The sequence below is a fragment of the Pseudorca crassidens genome, chromosome 7 (assembly GCF_039906515.1).
Source record: "Pseudorca crassidens isolate mPseCra1 chromosome 7, mPseCra1.hap1, whole genome shotgun sequence".
NCBI classification, from domain to species: domain Eukaryota; kingdom Metazoa; phylum Chordata; class Mammalia; order Artiodactyla; family Delphinidae; genus Pseudorca; species Pseudorca crassidens.
In genome coordinates, this window is record NC_090302.1 from 79158207 (window position 1) to 79184618 (window position 26412).

Below are 26412 nucleotides of genomic sequence, written 5' to 3' on the forward strand. Positions count from 1 at the left end.
CTGCCTAACAAGATCCTTGGATAATTCATCTGTATCCCCAGCATCTAATACAGTAAATTTTCAGTAAATACTTGTTGAATGAACTCAGGAGGGAACAAATGACTGCTTTTGTTTTTTTTCAGCTATTACGTAGGTTTTTTTTTTTCTTTTCAAGTTTCCTGGGATTTTAATTGACCGCAGCATATTAATTTCAAAAAAGAAAGGAAAATAGTTATATAGCTTCAAGTCTCTATACTCAGATGCCCTCAATTCAGTACTGTAGTATGCTCTAATATTAATTTAGCCACTACTAATTGTCTAACTCAACCAGAAAGGAGAAACACAGAGGTTGTATACACTTGAGTTGAGAAACTTTAACATTTATTCTGAAGGAAGGTAACGTTTTTCCCAAACAAGAACCCATGTATAAGAAACATATACAGGATTGAAGCTCACATGCCTAGCCCTTCTGACTTAGAAGGTAGAATTATTTATCACACTTAAAATGTTAAAAATAAGAATTCAGTAGCTCTGTATGAGAGAGAAACACTTTTCTTCCTCATGTGGTCGTGAGAATGCCAGATTGCTGGCCCATTATTTTGGCAGATGTCTCTTGGAATTATTTGACAGCTCTTTGACAAGGCAGTGCCTCCTACGTGCAGTTCCTGAGCAAACTGGCTTCAGTCTCCCTTTGTGAATTCCGAGGCAGAGAGATCTGAGGCAGCCATGTCATTTTGGATTACTCTCCTCCAGCTTTGTCAGCTCTCTTCAGACACGCTGCAAGATCAGCCCCAAGTTTGAAAAAGTGAAGGAAGTGATTTACTAAATTTCCAAAAGAGAAAGAATGTTCGTAAGCTTTCCTCATGGGAGCATCGGGAAATCCAGGTACTAGCTAACTGAACTTAATGCAATTGACTTAAGTCCACGTTTCCCCATCTGAAAAATGGGCATGATTATAAGATGTACCTCTTAGACCTGTTGTGTGGCTGAAATGTGATAACCCATGTAACATTCTTAGGATGTTGCCTGGTCCTAACTTGGCTCAGGAATGTCAACTCTCACTATTCCAAAGACTATTTCTTTACCTTGTGGCAATTGGGTATAATGACTTGTATGGGCATTTGAAGAAGTAATTTTATACACAAATCCATCACCACTTGGACATAAAACATAATGTGTCTACATCTCAGCAGAGCCCCAGGCAAACCTGAGAGAGTAAAAACAAATGTGCACTGAAATTCTGCCCACCTCACCATCTCTGTTTTATTATACATTTATAACATTTATAGAAGTATCTCTTTTTATTACCCAAAATGTTCATTATGAACACTGAAAGACATAAAGAACTCTGAACGTGCACACAACCAACAGCAATTCCATGATCCAGATATAAACACAGATAACATGAAGATATTTATCCTTCTAGTCTTTTATGAATGCATATAACATATGCAAATAAAATGTAATTAAGATTATGCTATCCTTATTTTTAATTTTCATTTAATATTACCTTGTGAAGATTTTTCAGTATCTTTATATATCCTTCTAAACTCTTGACTACACAAGAGTTTGTTTAAATAATCTCATTTGACATTTAAATTCTAACCAAATTTAGTATGTTATGAATTATCTTCCACTGAATATGCTTTCAGAGTTTTATAAAATAAATGTAATTATTGGTTCCTAAAGGTATATATGATTTTCATAACTACATGCAAATTTATCTCTATAGTATTTTTAATAGACTATATTCTCAACAAGTAAAGTCTGAGGATGTCAGTTTTTTCTCCCTTCTGCTCGCATTGGATATTAACATGTAAACTTCTTTTGTCTTGACGTATAAAAAAGGCAAAACCTTGTTTTATTTTGCGTTTTGTAGATCTATTGCCAGTGTATATTTCATTTTTGCATTTACTCACTTAAAATATTTATTTAGTGCCTATTTTGTGCCAAATTTATGGCCAATAAAATATTTCATTTATCCATCCACTTATTTAAAAGCATTTATTGAAGGCTTGTCATTTAACTGCCATTTGTATTTTTCCCATTGTGATTTCCAATTTTCGGTGCAAAATTTTCTTATTAACGTGTTTGCTTTTTGCCTGAATGCTTTGTAAAATTCATAATATAAAATACCAGCTGTCGCCCATCACGTAGCCTGCCACTATTTTTCCAGTTTTGTGTGTCTTTTAATGCTCACTTATAAATTAGTATTTTTATTTTATAAAGTAAATACATATTTTTATGAAGTTAACATAATAAACTGGCTACAGATAGCCTGGTATTTCTTCTTTGCAATACAACTGTGCTGGGGGTGGGGGTGCGGGGAGGGCAGGGGGCTGAATGCTCCGGCACATTCATAAGCTTAGGGTTTTTTAAATAAAATAATAACTATTTTTCCAGCATACCTGTAGGTATCGGCCTTGTTTCTTTAATTTTGCTGGGCCCACTGTAAGTCATTTTGATTTTACAGATTTTATCTTCACATCAAAAGTGACTTCCCAAAGCTCTGTTCAGCGTCTCAGCGTCTAGATTTGCCACTTAAAAACTGGCAGATTTTTTTATAAAGGGAAAAACAGGTGAATATCAGGTTCGACTTAACGAATGCCTGAAGTGCTTTCAAACGTACGCATTTGAAAATATTCTATCCAGCTTTTCTAGTTCTCAGTGGCAGCATGTGACTATTGGAAGGAGAAGTCATAATCTCTTCCCCTTAAAGTTTTTTATTAACATTGGTTCAATTAATTAAATATTAGCCTATCATCTTTTTAGGTAGGTCACTGCACAGTGGAATCCAGGACTCATTTTGTTTGCTCGAATTGCTGATTTGAAATCTGCCACATTCACATCCCTACAGCTCTGGATGGCACAGTGAGATATAAGGCCAAGTAGTGAATGAATGGCAATATTCTTGTTCTGCATTGATTCTGGTCCTTGAGCTCACACTTAACAGCATTGCACTGCTATTTTCTGTGCCTGCATGAGGTGAGGACTACTCCTGCAATGCCCTAAAGTCGTTAAGAATAATTTATGTTATCAGAAAATAGAAAAATTCAAATGAAATGGGCTTTTCCATTAAATAATGCATATTGGACTAAGTCTGGTTTTTTTCCACTGTGGTTTTCCCAGCACCTACTACAGAGCTCATATAGTCTATCAATAAACAGGTATTAGTGAATAGATGAATAATAATTGAGTGTGATAACCTATTGTGACAGTATGTTAAGTTACTCTGCCCATAAAATATTTATTAATTAGTTTTTATAATGATAGTTAATCCTACAGTAGGAAAATGCGGTGTCACTTTCATAGCTTTCCAGTTGGGTACACTATCAAAATAGGAATGCCATTAAAGCTCAGTTTGGTGCACTTGAGAAGGGGCTTTAGGTGAAACTTTGCTCCATAATAAAATGCTGACAGTTCTTCTTGCAGCATTAATTCCTCTACTCAATTCCACAGGGAATATCTCTCTCCTACTTGGAATTCTACTTAATTAGGTGTCAAGCAATGAATGGTTCACTGGACAAACCCACTGGGAGCTGGGTTTGATTCTCAGCTCCGTCACTTACAGGCTGTGTGTCACAGGAGAACCTGACTTACCTCTCTGTTTTGTTATTTCCACTCTGGGCATCATACAAGAACAGGATTGTGAGAATTCACTAGGATTAGAATGTGATCATTCTTTTCCTACAGTATGCCATATCATAGGCACTTGTTAAACATGAGTCTCCTTTCTTAGTGAAAGTAAAGGAATTTTTTAGACTTTATTTTTCTTAATGTGGCTTGAGAAAATTAATCTGTTTTAGGCTAGGTAGAGAGTAAAGCTCTATAAAAGTAAATAAACAGGGATGGACTACCTTTATCATAGAAAAGCATGTATTATCTAGTTCTTTAAACATCCAAAAATATTCTTTCTCCATTTACAAAATATCTTTTTGAGACCACAGCCTGCTTCACATCTCCTGAGTTATAGACTATACTCTTGCTTGTTCCAGAAATTCCATGATGTTGCCAGCATCAATAGACATGTCCTTTCACCCTATATGAAGAGTAAACTGTCCCCCTGTTCCAAGGAAAAAAAAAACACAAATCATGTGCAGATAGGGGATTCCCATTAAGTCTAGAGATGAGCAGTTGTTCTGCAGACAGATGCAGACACCTCCAGAACTTGAGGTGATACCAACATTCCCAGCCCTGGGCAGGGCAGGGGTACTGCCGATGCTTACCTCACTTCAGCAGCATGTACAACTGTCACTTCCATCCCCTCTCCCAAACCCATTGTCCACCTCGCTCTTCCAAAGGCAATCACTCTACATAGAAAAATGAAACATGACAGGATCCGTTCTACCTTATCAATGCCTTTATTAAATTCCACCACACCCTGCAGAGCTTTCTCTTTATGCCATACATCCTTTCTCTCATTCTCTACAAATCCTTAATATTTAATATTCAATCCTTAATATTCATTCATATATGTGTGACCTTGAAAAAGGATTTTGCTAGAATGATAGTGACCAGGCCAGTCCTTGGGGATGGCATCCAAACTCCAAATGAATGTTGATTTACGGCAAGTTCTCTGGATATCAGGATCCTTAGGTACAAGCACCCAAACAAGGTACTACAAGAGACTATCAGATCTACTTCTACCCTGCTCAGTCATCAGTCATTCATTGTTTGAGGTAGGGAGATATTTTAGATTACAAGGAATTGGTTTTTAACATTTCAGACAAGGACTCCTTTGAAAATCTGAGGATATGTACAACTCCTTTAACAAGGAAAATATACATACTGAAAACTTTACATTCTAGAGCTAAATAGACATTTCTCCAAAGAAGACATACAGATGGCCAAAAGGCACATGAAAAGATGCACAACACTGTTAATTATTAGAGAAATGCAAATAAAAACTACAATGAGGTACCACCTTACACTGGTCAGAATGGCCACCATTAAAAAATCTACAAATAACAAATGCTGGAGAGGGTGTGGAGAAAAGGGAACCCTCCTAGACAGTTGGTGGCAATGTAAATTGGTGCAGCCATGTGGAGACAGCACGGAGGTTCCTTAAAAAACTAAAAACAGAACTACCATATGATCCAGCAATCCCACTCCTTGGCATATATCCAAAGAAAACTATGATTCAAAAAGATACATGCACCCCTATGTTCATAGCAGCACTCTTTACAATAGCCAAGACATGGAAACAACCTAAATGTCCATGGATAGATGAATGGATAAAGGATATGTGGGTCATATATACAATGGAATACTACTCAGCCATAAAAAAGAATGAAATAATGCCATTTGCAGCAACATGGATGGACTTAGAGATTATCATACTAAGAGATTATCATACTAAGTGAAGTAATTCAGAAAGAGAAAGACAAATACCATATATATCACTTATATGTGGAATCTAAAATATGACACAAATGAACCTATCTATGAAACAGAAACAGACTCACAAACATAAAGAACATACTGGTGGTTACCAAGGGGAAGTGGGGGTGGGGGAGGGATGGATTGGGAGTCTGGGATTAGCAGATACAAACTATTATATATAGGATGGATAAACAACAAGGTCCTGCTGTATAGCACAGGGAACTATATTCAATATCCTGTGATAAACCATAATGGAAAAGAATATGAAAAAGAATGTGTATATATATGTATAACTGAATCACTTTGCTGTACAGCATAAATTAACACATTATAAATCAACTATACTTCAATAAAAAATTTTACATTCTATATCAAGGATTATAGTTTCTCATCTAAGATACTAAAAGGGGCATGACTCCTAGGACAAGGGTTGTGGCAGACTTTCAGTTGCCACTTCATAACTCTTTTTTTTGGCCTCACCACGTGGCTTGCGGGATCTTAGTTCCCCGACCAGGGATTGAACCTGGGCCCCGGCAGTGAAAGCACTAAGTCTTAACCACTGGACCACCAGGGAATTCCCCGTAACTTTCTTTTTGAAAATTAGCTCACAAGAGCCAGAGAGAGATCTCAGGAGTCAGCATGGTCTAGAGGACCAAACATCAGCTTAGGAGTCAAGTAAACAAGGATTCAGTTTCTAGAAGAGTAAGTTATGAACTGCGTGACTTATCTCAATCATTTTTTAAGAATTTTATTAGTGTATAGTTGATTTACAATGTTATGTTAGTTTCAGGTGTACAGCAAAGTGAATCAGTTATACATATACATATATCCACTCTTTTTTAGATTCTTTTCCCATATGATCATTTTTTTCTTACAAATAAGAAAACTAGGCTCATAGAGTTTAAGTACTTTTGCCTAAGTTTGCAAATAGTAAATTATGGATCCGTATCTGAGAGGCTTCAAATCGATAGTCTTTCCCATATGTTCTACTAATCAGCAAAATAGGAAAGCTAAAAATGACATCATCTTCTCATTAGCTCTAACCCACGAGTCTGCCACTTACAACTTTAGGACTGAGACGGAGAAGACAGGCCAGAGCAAGCATTTAGAAGACTCACATCTGAGTAAAGAAGTCCAGAACTCTGGAGTAAGAAGCACCCGGAGGAGATTTAGAGCAAATTATTCTTTTCCAAGCCTATGAAAGAACATTAAGCTTACATTTAGTAGTGCTTGACCAGAGTATTCTGATGTTATTTCTTTAAATTGTCTCATCAATACAAATCACTATATTTTATACTCAATTAATGTTGAGACTTTTCTGATTCAGCCAGGCAATATTCTTGTTTAAAAAAACAACATTATCATAAAATAGGTAACTAATAAGGACCTACTGTATAGCACAGGGAACTCTACTCCATACTCTGTAATGGTCTATATGGGAAAAGAATCTAAAAAAGAGTGGTTATATGTATATGTATAACTGATTCACTTTGCTGTACACCTGAAACTAACACAACATTGTAAATCAACTATACTCCAATAAAAATTTTTAAAAAATAATAAAATGCATCAATTTAAACAAACAAAAATAAATTAATTTCCAGAGAAATATATAAAATACAAAAATAGAAAAGCAGACAACTGTATTTCTTATATACAAAATATTACTTTAGTTATGACCAAAGGAAAAATAGGCTTCTGTATTTCTGAAGAATAATTGCTAGATTTAGCACAACTGAGTTCAGGTCCCAACTCTCTCAATTATTAGTTGGATGACCTTGGGCATGTAACTGAACCATGCTTCAACTCCCTCAACTATAAAACAAAGATAATAACATTTCCCTCACATAATATTTATTTGGCAATTAGGTGGAATAATGTAAAAGGGTAATGGATGAATTGGAGCATGAAAATTATGCTAGAGGTTTCTATGTACGGAAGTCGAATCAGAATGTCAACCTGGAGCCCATTTCCTCTGTCTCAGTAAAACAGTTCTTTCATCACCTTTTGTCAGGTGGAGCTCTGTGCAGGAAGCATACCAATTTGCATTTGTTGCCCAGGAGCCTCCTAGAAGGAAAGACACTGAGATCCTAAGATTCTAAGTTAAGAAAACATATTGGTGAAGGCCAGGATGATACTAACCAATACTCAGGGGCAGGTAAGGGTAATGGGGGCCCTGAACTAAAATGACATCGGCATCGAAAAAGGCTACAGACTGGCTCCAGCACACAATCTGAGAGGGGGCTGGGGTACTGAAAGGAGAGAGAAAAAAGGGAGGCCACCCAATTCAGCTCCCCTGGGAAAGACTTGTACTTTGAGGAAGTGGCTGTATAAGTGCCTTTAGCTTTAACTCCAGAGACCCAGCCAGTTTGGCAGTGATTTTCTCTGCTGACGATCAGATTGTCCTCTCTCTAAGAGCTCCTTTGTCAGGACAGGAATGTAGACTAGCCATTGTGGAGGGCAAGGCCTGGGAGCTCAGTTCCTAATACAGTCGTACCTCCATATCCACTGGTTCTGAATCCAGATTCAACCAACCATTGAGCATCTGCAGGTTTTGGTATCCACAGTGGGCCCTGGAACCAATGCTCCGCAGATACCGAAGGACAACTGTATATTGGCTTTGAGTATGACCCTAACCCTCGGGGATGATGCTTCCTCCTGGTAGGCGAAACTCTGCCACAGAGATGATTATACAGATAGCACTTTTTCATTGTAGAGAAAAATCCCCCTCAGAGACCTCAGAAGATAATTTATATAGATGTGTAGCCTTCAAGAGAACCCAGGGAGCTTCAATCACAACAACAAACAATTGCAGCAGGAATATTTACTAAGCACAGCACTCAGTGCTGTGCTTGTATTATCTTCTTTCATCTTTAATTATGAGATTGGCATTATCATTCCCATTTTACATATGAGAACACTGAGACACAGCAAGGTTAAAAAATGTGCCCAGCTGGTAAGTGGCGGATCCCAGACTGGAAATCAGGCTGTCCCATTCCGAGCCTCACACTTAACCCTAATACTCTGCTGCCTCAAAAATCACTTCGTGACACAGATTTTGACTTGCCCACAAGTCAGCATGTAGGCTACAGCTATTCTCGTGGAACATTTCTGCCGTTGAAAATTTGTTGTGACTGGCCAGTAGTGGAACTCCCATCCCTAAGGGTTTGAGCTTCAAATTATATTCCAGGTTCTCAAAGTCTATTAGGTTTAAAAATAGCCTGGGCTTTTTCTCCCATCCATGCATAGGATAGCATAAATTAACTGAAGACACTTAACACATTTGCAAAAGAAGTCACCCAGATAGTAAAGCACTGGAGCAGCCTACCCAGGCAGCTAGGCAAATGAAAAATAACTTTGCTTTTAAATGACCAATAGACCTATAATGACTTGTGTCAAATAAGCACTGTTATGTTCATGGGCTTTTCTAAAAAGATGCCAACACTCCAAAATTTGTGAAACTAAACTTGAAGTTTCCAGTCGTAATACAAATATAGTATGGTGATTACAATCAGTGTAGATTTATTTGGTTGCCTAGTACCCAATTTGTAAATTTTTCCTCAAGCTAAAGAGCAAAATATGATGTCTTGTAACATCATTTGAATTCAACTTGGTTTAACCCTGTCCCTTCAAACGTAGCCGCCTTCTTTTCAAAAGATGCACACACTAATAAGCATAAACTAAGTCTTTGTAACAACTCCTGGGAGCTACTTCATTTTGAGCAAATATGAACTTTGCAACAAGAAGTGAAGAGATTCTGTCTCAATGGATTATGCTGTGAAAAACCAAAGAGATATACCAATTTATTCTAAGTACCAGACTATGACTTTTACTTTACTTGAACTTTACTTAAACTCCTAGAGGGTGAGACCTTTTGAATTCTTTAGTTAAGCAGACTGTTGGAGCATTTTGCAGTAACTGAAAAAGAAAGGTGTTTGCTATTTAAGATACACTAGTGTAACTAATGCAACATATTCTAAAACTTGGTGTCTGCAGAAAGGAAACATCAGAATAGGAAGGAAGAATGAGTTCCATATACTGTAATCATCTGTACCCACCTGTATTCAGGAAGGTAACGTTTGAGGAGTGTAGGAAGGCTACCCTAGTGACCTTAATGATACGTAACAGGGTACCTTCTATTTCTATGAGAAATGTTGCACCATAGGTATATTTGAATGCAATAACTTTTAACACAGCAGTCATTCTGACCCCACAGGATTCATATAAGCAAACCACAGTGTGCCCCATCTCACTTGGAAAGGCAACTTTCTGCTACCTCTCAGAGTGGAAAATGTATTTAAAATTCTCTGTTACAGGCTATGCATGTTATCCCTCTACTTATTAGTAGTAGTTTGAACCATATGAAATTGCTATATTATAGGGTAAAAAATGTTGAATATCAGCAATTAATATGGTTTAATGAAATGTTCTTTCTATATATGGTATTGATTGCACACTTCATTCATCGCTGACATAGCTCCTGGGATACTTGATAACCCTGTGTTCCTACTTGAAATAGAAATAGAATTTACAAGAAACATCAGCATGTACATATCGGGAGCTAAAAGGGCTCTCAGCCAACATATGCATCCTCCTGGCTATGGCATCAGTCATTCCATAAATTCTGCTTTCATATCTTCACTAGTATGGAAGCCCAAATACTTAATTCAATAATTATCTTATTAAATACACTGAAGTCCTCATTCCAAAAGAAATTAAATCTGTGTCCATAATTCGGCAACTTCAATTTGCTTGAAAGAAAGGTGGTGAGTCCAACTCACTGGGGCCAATCTACAAATCAGAAGAGTGACAGGATATCTTATATTCAGTTTTGCTATAGCCCGTTACAGAACAAGCTTGTTATTTAGGTGTGTAATTGAATATTAAAATGAGCTCATTCGGTCTCAATGTTAATTGAGACCATAAAGTCTAAGAACAAAACAGTAGGTGTCATGTACCTCCAAACAGGTGCTAGACCGCCCATGAAGGACTTGCAAAGGGATAAAATAGCATTTCTTTGTCCTTAGCCTAACAAGTGACTTGGAAGTAAATACTGAGAGCAAGGGTGAGATTTTAAGAGCTAAGGGATTTCTTTATAAACTTTGTTTGCATGATACATTTTTTTCTTGTCTGTGAAGGCTTTCCATGTTTTTCTTCCTCTCTGAAGATATTTCTTACCACTCCAAGCCATGTTGCTCATACCCTAACTTAGCTCTATAACTAGATTGCTTGTTTTATCATAATACGTGCTTTGTCATAGCACTTATCTCAATTTATTATCATTTAATGTATTTATTTCCTCTATTAGGACAAACTCCATGAGGTCAGAAACTCTCTTATCCACCATGGATTCTTCTGCACCTACTACCATGTACAAGGCATAAATAGGCAGCAAGTATGAGAGGATGGTTCAGAATGAGGAAATCTATCAAGACAAAGGGGGGAAAATTCACACAATCATCTTGATCAATAAAATTGGCACTTCACATGTAAGAAATACAAAAGGACTATAAACACATGAAAAGAGCCAAACTCATTAGCAGGTGACATAAATTTAATCATCACCCTTCAATTAGAAAAAAATGTTTGTTTTCTGCATAAGTGTTGGCTAGAGTGTAGAGAAATTTCTTCCTTGTCTTTCTAACATTTGTCCTTGATCTTAATTTTCCCACAATGGTCAAATATAATCTCTTTAATACGAATGAAGTTATTTTTGAAATGATGACCAAATAATACTGGTAGTGAACTTTTGCAAATTTCCATACATTTGGATCTGTCCATTAAGTTTTCATTTAAGAATTTACAGACATGGACAATCCATACCCATGAAGTAGTTGATAGTGTCATATGATTCTAGAACATGTGTGCACACTTTCTTCTTGCTTTGCTGCTTCTTCCCCAACCCCATCATTTTTTCTAACTTTACAATTTCTTTCACCTTTTCATTTTTTTTTATCACTTTAGAGTTCTTAGATGATGATACAGCTAAAACCTTGATAAAGAGTCTGTCAACCTTATACATGACTGAGTTTTCCCAAAGTAAGAAAAAGGGAGGTAATTTAATACCTTTTCTTTTTTCTTTTTCTGATTGTGGTATAGTAAGTATATGAACATGTTCCTTTCTGTGAAAGGTATAAGTAGAGATCTGGAGTGTGAATCTGGTCAGTAAGCCTCATTTTAGCACTTTGTTTCACCTTCTCTTTCACCAAACTTTTTCAGTTCAGTTAGCATGTGACCTAAGAGGTCAGAGAACATCCCCTACTTCTACAAGGCCTTCAGCTGCTGCACCCACATTGCTGTGAGTTATTGTATCACAGCAAAACAAACCCTCCCACCTTCACATTGTTTTTTCCTGAGTTACCAGAAACAGGAAAGCCCCTTCTAGAAACAGAACTTTCTGTGGGTAGGGCTCAAGCTTTAGCATATTCCAGACTTCCAATAAGTCTTACGCTAAACTCATGTATCTGTTCAACTTTTCCCCCAGTTAAGAACAGCCTTTAATTCTGAAGCCTCTGTTCAGAAGACTCAGAGATCATGTCCAAAAGAGAAAACTCAGCTTCCCTCATCCAGTAACTTTAACTGCCTCCTTGTGTCAACACTGAGTGAAATTATAAGTGATACTCAGTGCAGGTCACAGAGTGGTCCCTCCATAAACACTGTCTTAAAAACCAATGAGTTAGCTTACGGTATTTGTTTTTCTCTTTCTGACTTACTTCACTCTGTATGACAGACTCTAGGTCCATCCACTTGACTACAAATAACTCAATTTCATTTCTTTTTATGCCTGAGTAATATTCCATTGTATATATGTGCCACATCTTCTTTATCCATTCATCTGTCAATGGACACTTAGGTTGCTTCCATGTCCTGGCTATTGTAAACAGTGCTGCAATGAATATTGCAGTACATGACTCTTTTTGAATTATGGTTTTCTCAGGGTATGTGCCCAGTAGTGGGACTGCTGGGTCATATGGTGGTTCTATTTTTAGTTTTTTAAGGCACCTCCATACTGTTCTCCACAGTGGCTGTATCAATTTACATTCCCACCAACAGTGCAAGTGGGGTCCCTTTTCTCCACACCCTCTCCAGCATTTACTGCTTGTAGATTTTTTGATGATGGCCATTCTGACTGGTGTGAGGTGATACCTCATTGTAGTTTTGATTTGCATATATATGGAATCTTTAAAAAAAAAAATGGTTCTGAAGAACCTAGGGGCAGGAGAGGAATAACAACGCAGACGTAGAGAATGGATTTGAGGACATGGGGAGGGGGGAGGGGGGAGGGTAAGCTGGGACGAAGTGAGAGAGTGGCACTGACATATATACACTACCAAATGTAAAATAGATAGCTAGTAGGAAGCAGCGGCATAGCACAGGGAGACCAGCTTGGTGCTTTGTGACCACCTAGACGGGTGGGATAGGGAGGGTGGGAGGGAGACGCAAGAGGGAGAGGATATGGAGATATATGTATATGTATAGCTGATTCACTTTGTTATACAGCAGAAACTAACACATCATTGTAAAGCAATTATACTCCAATAAAGATGTTAAAAAAAAAAAAAACAGTGAGTAAATTGCGCAAGACTGTTACCTTCATATACCATGTACAACAAGATGCAACCATCTCTGCACAGCAGCCCAAAGGAAATTTCTGTAGGAAACAGCAGGTTTTGAGCCTTGGCTCAGGAGTGATGTAATCCTGAGACTGAAGCTGGGCTCCGCTACTGGCCAACAACATAACCCTAGTCAGCTGCCTACCTTCTCTAACACTCAATTCCCACATATTTAAAATAGGCTCAGTGTTTTTGTAGGTTTCGATGGAATAATGTTTTAAACTCAGCATAGTACAAGGTTTATAGCATACATTCAGTAAATTATAATAACTGTCTCCACTTAAATAATTAAATCTTATAAAAACTTTTCAATGCTGTACTGATGGCTTATGAGTGATATAATCAATTAAATCAGGCAGAATACAAAAACACCTGGGGACATTTTTTCTCATCATTATAACCACGTTAGTAATGGAATGCTGCCCTCTTATTTTCACCTGCAGACTCATGGTACAAAGTTAATAAATTTTCTAAACTCTAATAAGATGACTAATGGGTGGGAGTGGATAAAATAAGTTCATCTGAATTCTGTGTAATGATATGCAAATTAGTTATTTAAGCCTGGTAGCTGTGTTGAAGCTTGATCTTACTGAAGAATACTATGAAACATGATTTGTAATCACCCTTTTGGACTCTGCTATATAAGGTGGTCATGATTGTAATTAAAGTTAATCACTAGTTACTAGAAATTTCCTGCAGAGCAGGAAATACTGTGATGGAGATGGACTGCAAGAGGAACACCAGGACTTAATCACTGGATCCTAAATGATCTGTATCAGGGGATGGAGAAAGCTGGCTTTGAAGAAAACAAAAATTAAGAGACTACATGAATCAAACTCCTAGAAGAAGAAATGTATAATGAATTTTGTTTATTTGCGTAAGTGGAGACTTTAAGCTGAACAGTATCTGTCACAGTGGATAACAAGTGGCATTATCTCAGAATAGAGGAAATACAGCAAGAGATTTATACAAAAATAAACACTCATCAAAGTATCATGGTAGTAGAGGAAAACTGGCCACATCTAACTATCTAAAAATAACAAAATTATTAATGCATTCAGGTACAACCTCATCTTGGAAATTATTCAGCCATAGAGTGATGCTCTTAGAGACTAAGATATGTGAGGAAGTACTTATGTTTAAATATTAGAAGAAAACCATGATAATTCATTTTGTACATACAGATCTTCCTCAGCTTACAATGGGGTTACATCCCAATAAACCCACTGTAAATTGAAGATGTAAGTCAAAAATGCATTTAATACACCTCACCTACTGAACATTATAACAGCCTAGCCTACCTCAAAAGTACTCAGAACACTTACATTAGCCTACAGTTGGGCAAAACCATCTCACAAAAAGCCTATTTTATAACAAAGTGTTGAATATCTTATGTAATTTATTGAATACTGTACTCAAAGTGAAAAACAGAATGGCTATATGGGTACAGAATGGTTGTACATGTATTGGTTTACCCTCGTGATCGCATGGCTGACTGGGAGCTGAGGCTCGCTCTCCCTGCCCAGCATCATGAGACAGCATTATACCACTTATTGCTAGTCCAGGAAAAGATCAAAATTCAAAGTACAGTTTCTACTGAATTCATACCACTTTTGCACCATCCTAAAGTCAAAAAGTCTAAGTCGAGCCATCATAGGTCAGGGTCTGTCTGTACTATGATTATAATTCTATTAATCATACACACCTAAGAAATTAAAAATAGGTTAGTATATTCAGTATATCTTCTTTGAGTCAGGACTCAGAATAATATTTTCTCCTTAATTGTATGTATTGTACATTTTTAATAAGCACATAATTCTTGATTCACTCTTTACAACTGATAACGTAGAAGGAGTTTTAAGTCCTCCACCTGATGTAGTGGGAAATGTCCTACATACTTCCTTCCAGAGTATCAACTAGAGCTCTTTTGGTGTGAAAAAAATAATTCAACACAGAAAATATCCAATTTACAAAGAAAGATTAATTTGGCCATGTGGATCATGCAAATTGAGTTAAGCACCCATATGATACACCTGAAAGTTGTCTCAAATTATTTATACTAAATGTTTAATTCTTTAAAACTGTGCATTTTTTATATGCTTAAAAGAAAATCACAGAAATTCACTCAATATATTTGATATCAAAGTAGGATTCATAGAGCAAGTGTTGTATTTTACCTGTAAGTGAAATCAAAATACTAGAAAATAAAACAATATTACTATGTGAAAATCTATAAAGATAACTGTTGAATCTTAATTAGACTTAGATGATATCTTTGGGCTATATTTAATGTTTCCGAGGATTGTTATAACTCAGTGAATTAATTATGCCTATGCCCTGATGATCAAATAGAAGATTAACAGGTAAATCTGATTACTCTTAAGTGAACTAGATAGGTTTTCTTCTGAAAAATTACATTTTTAAAAGTACAGTAAGTCCCCTACATACGAACAAGTTACGTTGAGAGATCACGTTCGTAAGTCCAATTTGTTTCCAAGTCCAACAAAGTTAGCCTAGGTACCCAACTAACACAATCGGCTATGCAGTACTGTACTGTAATAGGTTTATAATACTTTTCACATAAATAATACATGAAAAACAAACACAAAAAATAAACATTTTTAATCTTACAGTACAGTAACTTGAAAAGTACAGTAGTGTACAGTACAACAGCTGGCATACAGGGGCTGGCACTGAGTAAACAGGCTAGAAGAGTTACTGACTGGAGGAGGGAGAGGAGGTGGGAGATGGTAGAGCTGAAGGATCATCAGCAATAGGAGGTGGAGGGCAAGCTGCAGTTTCACTCACGCCTGACGCTGATGGAATGCACATTCACATCTTTGAAAGTTCTCAACTTGAAGGTTCATATGTAGGGGACTTACTGTACATGAATTGCATGTGGTGTAAGAAGTTGGAACTTATTTCCCTTTTGTTGGTGACTGTAGAGTGGGGTAAGGGCGGGTGGGGAAGAACCTGGCAGGTGCATTTGACTACAGATAGTTAGGCTGTCAGCTGGAACTAGTACTATTCCATATAGGTAAAGCAATATATGAGGTACCTAAGGACAAGTCCTTGTAGAAAACAAAAATGTAACTCTACATAAATAAGGCAGTGAGCACTCCTAATTCATGATTCAGAAATGGAATACTAAGACCAAGAAGAAGTCGTGTTTATGGCCATCATTAAAAGGTCTACAAATAATAAATGCTGGAGAGGGTGCTGGAGAGGGTGTGGAGAAAGCACTGTTGTTGGGAATGTAAATTGGTGCAGCCACTACAGAAAGCAGTATGGAGGTTCCTGAAAAAACTAAAAATAGAGTTGCCCACTCCTGGGTAATCACACTCCTGGGCATATACCCAGACAAAACTAAAATTCAAAAAGATACATGCACCCCTATATTCATAGCAGCACTCTTTACAATAGCCAAGACATGGAAACAACTTAAATGTCCACTGACAAATGAATGGATAAAGAAGATGTGGTATATATATACTCACAGTGTAATATTACTCAGTCATAAAAGAGAATGAAAATAATGCCATTTGCAGCAACATGGATGGACCTAGAGATTATCATACTAAGTGAAGTAATTCAGAAAGAGAAAGACAAATGCTGTATCGTGTCACTTATACGTGGAATCTAAAATACAACACAAATGAACATATCTACGAAACAGAAGCAGACTCAGAGAAATAGAGAACAGATTTGCGGTTGCCAAGGGGGAGGGGGAGGGGGGAAGGAAAGGATTCGAAGTTTGGAATTAGCAGATGCAAACTAGTATATATAGGACAGATAAACAACAAGGTCATACTGCATAGCACAGGGAACTATATTCAATATCCTGTGATAAACCACAATGGAAAAGAATATGAAAAAGAATATATATATGTATAACTGAATCACTTTGCTGTATAGCATAAATTAACACATTGTAAATCAACTATACTTCAATGAAATATTTTTTAAAAATCAAAAAAATGAAGTCACGTTACATTAAAAGAGACAGAGAAAAATCACAGAAAATGAGTAATTTTAGACATTGGGGCTGATTTGTCTTTAGTCTACTATTACAGAGCAGCTCAGGGGAAAATATATTCCTTTGGGACACTCATCTGGAGTGACTTTCCCAGAAGGATGGTGTCCTTGCTAGTTATTCCAGCAGACTTCTGAGAATAGGGTAATGAAAGCTACTTGCACGGATACAGACAGCCAATCACCCCCAGTGTGGGTTCTGCCACTTAAAATTTATGAGACCTTGGACAAGTCATATAAATAATCTGAGCCTGTTTCCCATCTGTATAATAGTTACAAGGATTCGTCTCTTACAGGATTGCTATAATTAAATTAAATGCCACGTAGAAAACACTAATACCGGCTACTAGATAGGCATCTGTATTGGTTTTCTATTACTGTGTGACAAATTACTACAAACTTAATGGCTTAAAACAACATTCATTTGTTAGCTCGCAGTTCTGTAGGTCAGAAGTCCAGGCGATCTCAGCTGGGTTCTATGCTTAGGGTCTCACAAGACTGTAATCAAAGTGTCGGCCAGCCACATTCTCATCTGGAGCTGAGTCTTCTTTCAAGCACATTCCTATTATTGACAGAATGCAGTTCCTTACAGTCATCCCAGCTGCCTTTCTGGCTGTTGGCTGGAGGTCACTCAGCTCCTAGAAGTCCTCACATAAGGCCCCCTCTTCAGTACCCTAATTCTCTCTGACTTTCCCTTCCGGATGAATGGAGAAAATGTGCTATTAGCTTGAGTGATTCCATGAGGCCTGCCCTGATAATCTCCCTTTTGATCAACTCAAAGTCAACTGATTTGTAACCTTAATGGTCTTTGCAAAATCCCCTTTGCCGTGTAATGTAACATAATAAAAATTGTGATTTCTCATCATATTCACAGTTCCAGGTATGAAGTTGGAAAAATCTGGAGGAACATTTTAGAACTCTATCATACCCTCAATAAATGTTAGTTTCTTTGTCTTCCCCTTCTGCTATTTCCAAGAGAAGCAGAGCCCTGTGCTGATTTTCCATCTTAGTATTATTCATGAAAATATGCACTGCCCACACAGTTCCTTCAAAATCTGAGAAATTTAGAGTTGGCATTCCAAAAATTCAGGCTGCAGAGTCAACTGATAGATGTGCTAAATCAATAAGGGACACTCACAGAGTGATACCAGAAATCCTGAAAAATGTATAAAATACCTTGTGTAGTCTCTTCAATTAAATCCACTTACCGGTGTTCACTCCTGAGCTGAAAGCTAATCAACCCATGAGTGTGGTCTACATGAGCAAAATGTAAAATGCAAAGAAGACAAGGAGTCCAAACAACATAGATACTCCCTCCCTGCACACTACCCTTATTTTTATTCATGGATGAAATTCATGCTCCAGTAACAATTGGTTTGGGATTAGTTGAAGTATTAATTCAAGTGTCAAAGATAGATTACTTAGTGGAATTAGGGATGCGGATCTAAACCCTACTCCTCCACTAAATCAGAAGATCAAATTAAAATGCTCTCCTGTAACTATGAGAAGTCAACAAAGGGAATAAGAATCCCTTCTTCTGACCACGGACCCCTAAATGTGGAAGGTCAGAGCCACTGATAGCCATCTTTCCTACTACGTGGAAGAGGCTGAGAGTATGATATTAACACGTGCTTCACACAGACCTTCTCTATTAATGCTATTCATCTTCATATTAAGTCTGGGAATATAATTAGAATATCTTTCTAATAATTCTGGAAATATCTTCAAGGATCTGCTTTTTCTTCAGTTTTTATAGACTACTCTCCAGATCATCACCAGATTACTGACAAACTATAGGAGCCTTTAAACTTACTACCACAAACAATCTTTTCATGGTGACATAACTGTTGGTTTACATTTTGAATCTGTGCTTAATTCTTTGGGATGAAGTAGAGAGTACGCCACCTGGGCACATCTGATATTTGGTTGCATGAAGAAAGGAAGCACTGCTCTTCCTTTTAAGACTATCTTGCCAAGAATTGTAGCCTCTCCCCTTCCAGAGAAGGATGAGGTGCCCTTTAGGGTACCCACCAGCTGCCATGACAAATTTCTCCCATCTTTTGCCGTTATTTGTGTGCCTCCAAATCCACCATACAGGTGAGGTTACAGGACGTGGCCTCTGATAGGGATGTCCCTTCAATTCTGCCTTCCAGGTAGGTCAAGTGGTACGGAAAGAGGTCATCTTGATTAAGCTTTCGTGCTTATCTTAAAGTAAAAGTATGTAGTGCCCTTACCATTAGGCACCACCAGAGGTAAGAGCACTGGAAACAACTTTGTAATCTGAGCAACAGTCAGAAGGAACACAAGGGCATACTGTTCAACAAGATACATCCTCAGAAGTGAGTTAATTTCTGAACACAGTCAGATAATGTCCCAACACTTCAGTACACACAGAACAGAGGGAAGAAAGAAGCAAGCAAGAAACAGAGGAGCTGGCCAGCAACAAAGAGAAACTACTGGAGTAAATAATGATTAGCAAGTGGCATTTACAGAGCATATTTGGTGATGGGGATATTATCCTTAGGAATATTATTAGCAAGGTGTCGGTATTTAAAGGGAAGTTAGAGTAGTTACAGATTATTGAGACTGAGAATATTCCGAACTTTGATGAGGGACCTGCCACAAAAAATGACCTTCTAGCACAGACTGGTGTATGGCAAGAACACCTATGGGCCCACTGGAAGATTAGCAGAACTGAGGCAACGCAAGCAGGGAGTTCAGGCCAAAGCCGAAGACGACCATTCTCAAAGCCACACTGGACTCCAAGTCCTCACTGCCCACTTACAGGGGAGTAATTTGTACTTCATATGAGAAACGCTGTAAGTCATTTGCAACTTGTTTTAATGATGCTTATTAACCACATAGTTAATCACTATGTGATTCACATTCTACATTGTTTGTCATTTCTAAAATTCCTCCAGATATCTTGTCAAAAACAAATGACCTGGAAGGAATGTACCTGACTACTGTGGGCAAAATTTTGTGCCCAGAGAGGTAAGCAGATTCCTCCTGGAATGTTGCCTTTACCAGACTTATTTCTGTTAAGCACAGCACAATACTCCTCTATCAGCAGATCCTTTAATTTACCTATTGAATTGGGCACCACAGTGTTGGTCTACGACAGCAAAATTATAGAACTGAGTTATTGAAAATTACCTCTGCATCAGCTGGTCTCTGAAAGTACAACAGAAATGGGTGGAGTAACTGCTGAAAATGGCTAGTGGGGAAAATTAGTGCTTCCAGGAACCCTGTTCCCCAAAGAAAAACACTACAAATAGCTACACTTCAGTAATTTTCAGATCACCCTTCAAAGTCCAGAGAGGAAGAGATTTCATCTACATAAAAGTACAGCAGGTTCCAGAATTGTGGTGACGTAAGCAGCAGCTTTGCCCCTTTCCTGTTTGTCTATTTCTGTTCCCCTTAAGCCTTAATTATAAAAATGAGATCACTAGGTAACATTTAACATAACTGCTAACTTATGCTCTACTAAATGCACACAATACCGTGCCTAACTGGTTGATTCTTTTCCTAGATTGAAAGAAGTAGGAATGAAGAATTAAGTAGTTAAAGAATAACTAGCTCTCTATCCACATCAGCCCCCTTAGCAATCCTGCAGTCAGACCACATAGGCAAGACAACCTTTAAAGAAAGATCATGAGGAGTCAGCCTGCATGCAGTGGAAAATGATGCAGAATCTGCCTCAATGATTAACTGAGATTACTTCCCCTTTTTCCCTTTAAAAACTGTCATGAGCAGAATCTTTGGAGTTGGTCTCGGGATATGAGTTTATCTTCTCCACAGATTGCTGGCTTTTCTGATTAAAGCAACTTTCCTTTCTACTGACACTTGCCTCTCGATTATTGGCTTTTGAGCTGTAAGCACCCAAACCTGAGTTCGGTAACAGTGAGAAAATGTAATTTTAATAAGATGAGATAAAGGCACATCTACAGTTTCTTACCCCTACTGTTATACTAAATCCTATAGTAAACTGAAACTTCCAAGGACAAAAAAAGGAATGAAATTCTGAAATGTATCCATGACTAGCTCCAGGTTAGTACTGTGCCACTTGTTTGGGTGAAAATAATCTACACTGTATTTGAATAACTTTCTCGTGGAACCATTTTGGAGCTTTTCTTTTAATTGGAAATGCCTGCTAAATTTTAGAAGATGATGTTTAGCATGTATGGGTATAATCATAAGCTTTTTCTTATTTAATCTGTTTACTTGGTTCATTGTATGAGAATGAACCATCCTTATGTGTCTTGAAAGCTTTAGTATTTTTCTTTTGATATATTACTAGATTTACTTTCTAATATGAAAATAAATTTTATTGGAATATTTGTATCTTTTTAAATAAGTAGCTAGTTATTCACTTAAAAAAGACAAACAGGTTCTGGCATTAGAATTATGCTGGCCTCCTGAATAAAGTAAGGATCTTCTATTCTTTCTAGCCAGGAATAATTTAAACATCATGAAATTATCTGTTCTGTACCTGTGAATTCATTGGGTATTTGTACTTTTTAAAGGGAAAATCTAAAGATCTCATTTCTCTTAATTTTCGGCATACCGATTCAAGTTTTTCATTTTTACATAGTTTTATTTTATTTTTTTTTTGCAGTACGCAGGCCTCTCACCACTGGGGCCTCTCCCACCGTGGAGCACAGGCTCCGGATGCGCAGGCCCAGCAGCCACGGCCCACGGACCCAGCTACTCCGCGGCATGCGGGATCCTCCTGGACCGGGGCATGAACCCACGTCCCCTGCATCACCAGGCGCACTCTCAACAACTGTGCCACCAGGGAAGCCCTACATAGTTTTATTTTAGTATGTCATTTTCTCCTACATTATCAAATTTGTTATCTAATTTTGCATGTGATGTTTTCTTATTATTATCTTAATTTTTCTTACATGTACAGTTTTTTTCTTTCCTCATTCTTAATCTTATGTTTTTGATCTTTTTTCTTAATCATGCTCACAGCAGTTTTTCTATTTTATTTCTTTTCAAAGAGTGTTGTAGTATATTATTTCTACTATGTTTTTGTTTTCCTTTCCATTAATTTTGTCTTACCATTATCTCTTCTCTCCAGATTTTTTTTGATTTATCTTATTGTTCTTTTTATTAACTTCTTAAAATGAGTACTAATTTCCTTATATTTTGCCTTTATTCTTTATATTTTAAGCTATACATTTCCTCTGAATATAGCTTTTGCTGTATTTGTTTCTATATATTTTGTAATTTCCTCTTTGATTCATGAATATTCAAGGATGTTAATCTTTTTAGAAATACATTTATGTGTTTTGATTTATTATCAAAGAATAAGACCTATAAAATCTCTACTTTTTAAATATAAAGCTTTCTTTTCAACCAAATACATTATATTCTTTTTAAATTGACGTAAGAAAAGCGGGTAGTATATATGTTGTGGACAAAGAATGTTGCCTACCATATCAATAAGCAAAGGATGTTGCAGCCATCAAGCCATCAGCCATTTCAGCTGCCCAGAATGATACACCCTGAGGGTTCAGGATGGACAAAACAGGATACTGGCCCTAGATAGTCAAGGTGCATATCAAAGGAATAATTTTAATGATCCCAGACTCTTGCATCTTCCCATACATAGAAAAGCACTAAATTCATTAACTGAGAGGTCTGATTTTCTTTAATTAACACTAATCTTTGGATGTTCCAACTGCCTGGGTTTTTTTTTTTTTCAAAAACTCCTATATATCCTGGCTCCCCCCTTACCTCTTCAGAACAGTCCCTCACAGTTATCTGAGAGACTATCTCCCAGGCTTAAGTCTTCAGTATGTCCACTGAATAAAACATAATTCTCAACTTTAAGGTTCTGCAATTTTTTTAGTTGACAATGGGCATGTGTTTATGTATGCACGCGCATACACACGCACATTATAGTTTATCAATGCTTACTTTTTCAATTTCCTTACCTGTTTTGACCTTTAACCCTAATAATTTTACCAAATTTATACTATAACTTGATTTTTATCAATATCTCTTTACATTTCTAATATATTTTCCTTACATTTCTAAAATATTTTCTTTTGCTACTAAATGCATACTGGGTTATGATTGTTGCATAAATAGGAATTGTGCCTATTATAATTTAAAACCATCTCTATTTATACTGCTTAGTGCTTTTAATCTTATATCTAAGCTTTTCTAATGGAATATTGACATTCTTGCCTTTTCTAATATTTACATTTGCCTTGTAGCTCTTCATTAATCCTATTATTTTCAGCCATTCTTTATCACTTGGTCTTATAGGGGAGCAAAATTTGCCACCCCAAATCATGTCTCTTTGGCATATTGATTATTTTAGGCTGATTATTTTTAAGAAACTGCAGACACAGGAGAAGTTTGAAAACTGAGTAGACGTTACCTGTAAGAGAAATTTACACGTATAAGGGAAATCTTTATTTGTAGGGTTTCTCCCTGCTGTACTGGGAAGAGGGGGATGACTTTATCTCTAGAAACTATTATCAGTGGAGAAGGCAATGACTTAAATTTGCTTAACAACCTTACCCTTGGTTTACTGTGCTTTTCTCTGTAACTGACTACCAATCCCCAACATCTTCTTTTGATGTTAGCTAAAGATAGTATTTAAGGTGAATGCTTCTATTTTATTGGAGAGTTACTCAGTTTTCCCTGGTTTCTCCCATGTATGTGTTAGGGGAATCACTGACCAAAATCGTCAGCCCTGGCCAGGCACAATAGTAACCACTTACATGAGTTATCTTACAACAGGAGGTCCTGGTAAGGAACACGGAACTAACAAGCTACCACCAAACAGAAGAATTTGTAAAAGGTCAAAAGGAGAGAGGAGACGCCGGTCCATATGTCCTACCAACCTCCAGAATCCTTCTTGTTGGAATCCATCTTGGCTGAGTGGCTGCACGCACCACCAGGAAGGACCCTGAGTCAGAATGGTTGGCCAGAGACAACCCGGAATCTAACCCCATTACCATTAAACCCGAGACTGCAAGCCACGTGGCAGAGCAGTCTTCCTGGGTTCCCTAACCCTGCTGCTCTCCACCTGGGCACCCCTTCCCAATAAAGTCTTTTGCTTTGTCATTTCTGAGTGTTAGACAGAGCCCACTCTCAGGCCCTGGAAGGGATCCCCCTTCCTGCAACATAAGCATGTTATTAAACTTTTGTTTATCTTTCTTCTATTAATCTGTTTTGAGTCAATTTAATTATTAAGCCAGTCAAAGAACTAGAAGGGGAGAAGAAGATGTTTCCTCCCCTACAGTCTGAACCGAGTTTCTTGTGAACAGCACATTGGCCGATTTTGTTTTTTAACCTAATATGACAGCCTCTGTCTTTTTATGGAAGAATTTAGTCAGAGAATTCAGTTTTCAAGATGAACCAGAGCACAGAAGGGACACTGCCTTTGCATATTTAAGTAGACTGTGTTCCAAAGATATGGAAATTGTTGAGGCTGGAGAACTAAATACCTTCTTATATAAAAAGGTGTTTCTATAAGGGAATGCTCCATGAATTCCAATTGTTTCACAGATTAAGAGAGTCACCAAGATTCCCTAGTAACATTTCTCATCAAAGAGTGTTCTGTGGGGAAGAAATTAAAAGCTAAACAGTCCAGGAAGCTGAGATAAGAATCAGAAGAAAAAAGAAAGTGAGCAATCAGGTAATATGTCACCATTAAACCAATTAAGGAGGAGGGGATGCAGTAGGTGGTCCCAGACAAAACCTACTGGAGGTCAAGTGTAGACAACTAGTACAAGTTCTTGCACAGCTGATGTATCCCCAAGTGTGAAGTGAGTAATGTGAAGGGAGACATCCTCCTACCATGCACCTGCCAGTCAACAAGGTAGGAACATTGCAGGCTACAAAAATAATACGCAATGCCAAAAGCAGGGGCAGATCCAGGTTGTGTGAGGCCTGCGTGAAGCTTAAGCTGATTGCAGCGGGGGGATGGGGGGATGTCTTTAAGCAAAAGAATACAAAATTAGGTACAAACTTGAATATTTATTGTGATAAGAAAAGGAATAATAAGAAATGACTGGGCTGTTAGAGATCCAGGTCTTTTTCTTAGGTGTTTTTGGACAGGTAACCAGAAATCCTTACATAGATGCTCCCTGGTTATATCCAAGTGTTCCTTCTTCATGTAGGACACTTGACAACTCTCAGCCCTTGTCATAGTACAGGCAGGGACTATGTATGAGAGACCCTAACTTAAGCTCAATTAGCCTCCAGGTAAATCTACCTCTAGTCAAAGTGTTGACTTCTATAGGAGTAAGGGTAAAGGGATATATCCACTCAACATGGACTAACCCAGACAGCCAGGCCCAGGTATAGAGAAGGCAGTCATAAAATAAAGGGCTGCTGACAGGATGCAGCCAAAAATCAGTAAACTCAAATTTACCCACCCCAAAGTTCAGGTGCTTTGAGGACTCAGGTGTCAACACACAATTTCTGAATTTTTAGAGTTGGTTAAGGCACACCCTATTGATCATAGAAACATAGCAGAAGAAGCCGAATTCCTGGAAAAAATACACTGGGTAGCAAGATTTTGTAAAGGCTGAGCATTTGGCAGCACCACTCACTTTCCCAGAAAAGATGGGGCTAGATTCCACAGAGAGGAGCTGAATTAAAGGACGATTTGGTGGACCTACGGTAGAGCAATCCCAAACTTAAGCAGCTATATATACATTTTAAGTTTAATTTTAAGAGAATCTGAAGTAATGGAGATAACGATACCCTCATTTTACCGTATCCGAAATTCAATTTGACTTTGGTCTTAGGGATTTGGTCTCCACTAATCTCACTACTTATGACACATAAGAACTAAGTCTGAGGAGTATGAATCATTCTATTTTGTATGCGGGTTTTGTGGGAATAAAGCATCTAATAAATCTTTTATTAGTTTTTGTGCCAGTTGATATTCATTATAAACTTTCTGTATGAGAACCTCACATTAACAAAATTTGCCTTTGATTTAACCTTTACTTAGTGGAGAATATGAAAAGGAAATGCTAAGGCAAAACTGTATTTTAAAACACTGTTCACCTTGGAAAAAAGTGTGTCTACTCTTGTGATGTAGTTGTGGTATATTTAATTGGTGATTTTCTGTAAGTTTTGATTTTTATTTATGGGACCCAACTACCAGATTATAGTTATAGAGAACATTTGGGATTGATAAAGCATTCACTACATTTGTAAAGGTGGAGGAAGTATTTACTGGGATGAAAGATGTAATCCCAGACTTTTAAATGAAGATTAAGAGCTTAATCTAAGTATAGGAAAGTCGAACAAGTGCCAAAATGGTTTAAGAGTGAAGTATAAAACCATATTAAACTCTAACTGTAACTGTCAGGCTAACTGTAAGTTATATTGTTAATAATATAATAAATACAATTTTTTCAGTGTT

The 26412-nt window shown here is 37.3% G+C and overlaps 1 long non-coding RNA gene across 1 annotated transcript; it reads left to right on the forward strand.

The window, feature by feature from the left end:
• Positions 1 to 438: 438 nt before the first annotated feature.
• On the forward strand, positions 439 to 26412 carry LOC137227921 (uncharacterized). The gene is made up of 4 exons (XR_010945056.1): positions 439 to 864; positions 19928 to 20000; positions 21625 to 21829; positions 23769 to 26412. It is a non-coding gene; the product is annotated as an uncharacterized lncRNA (long non-coding RNA).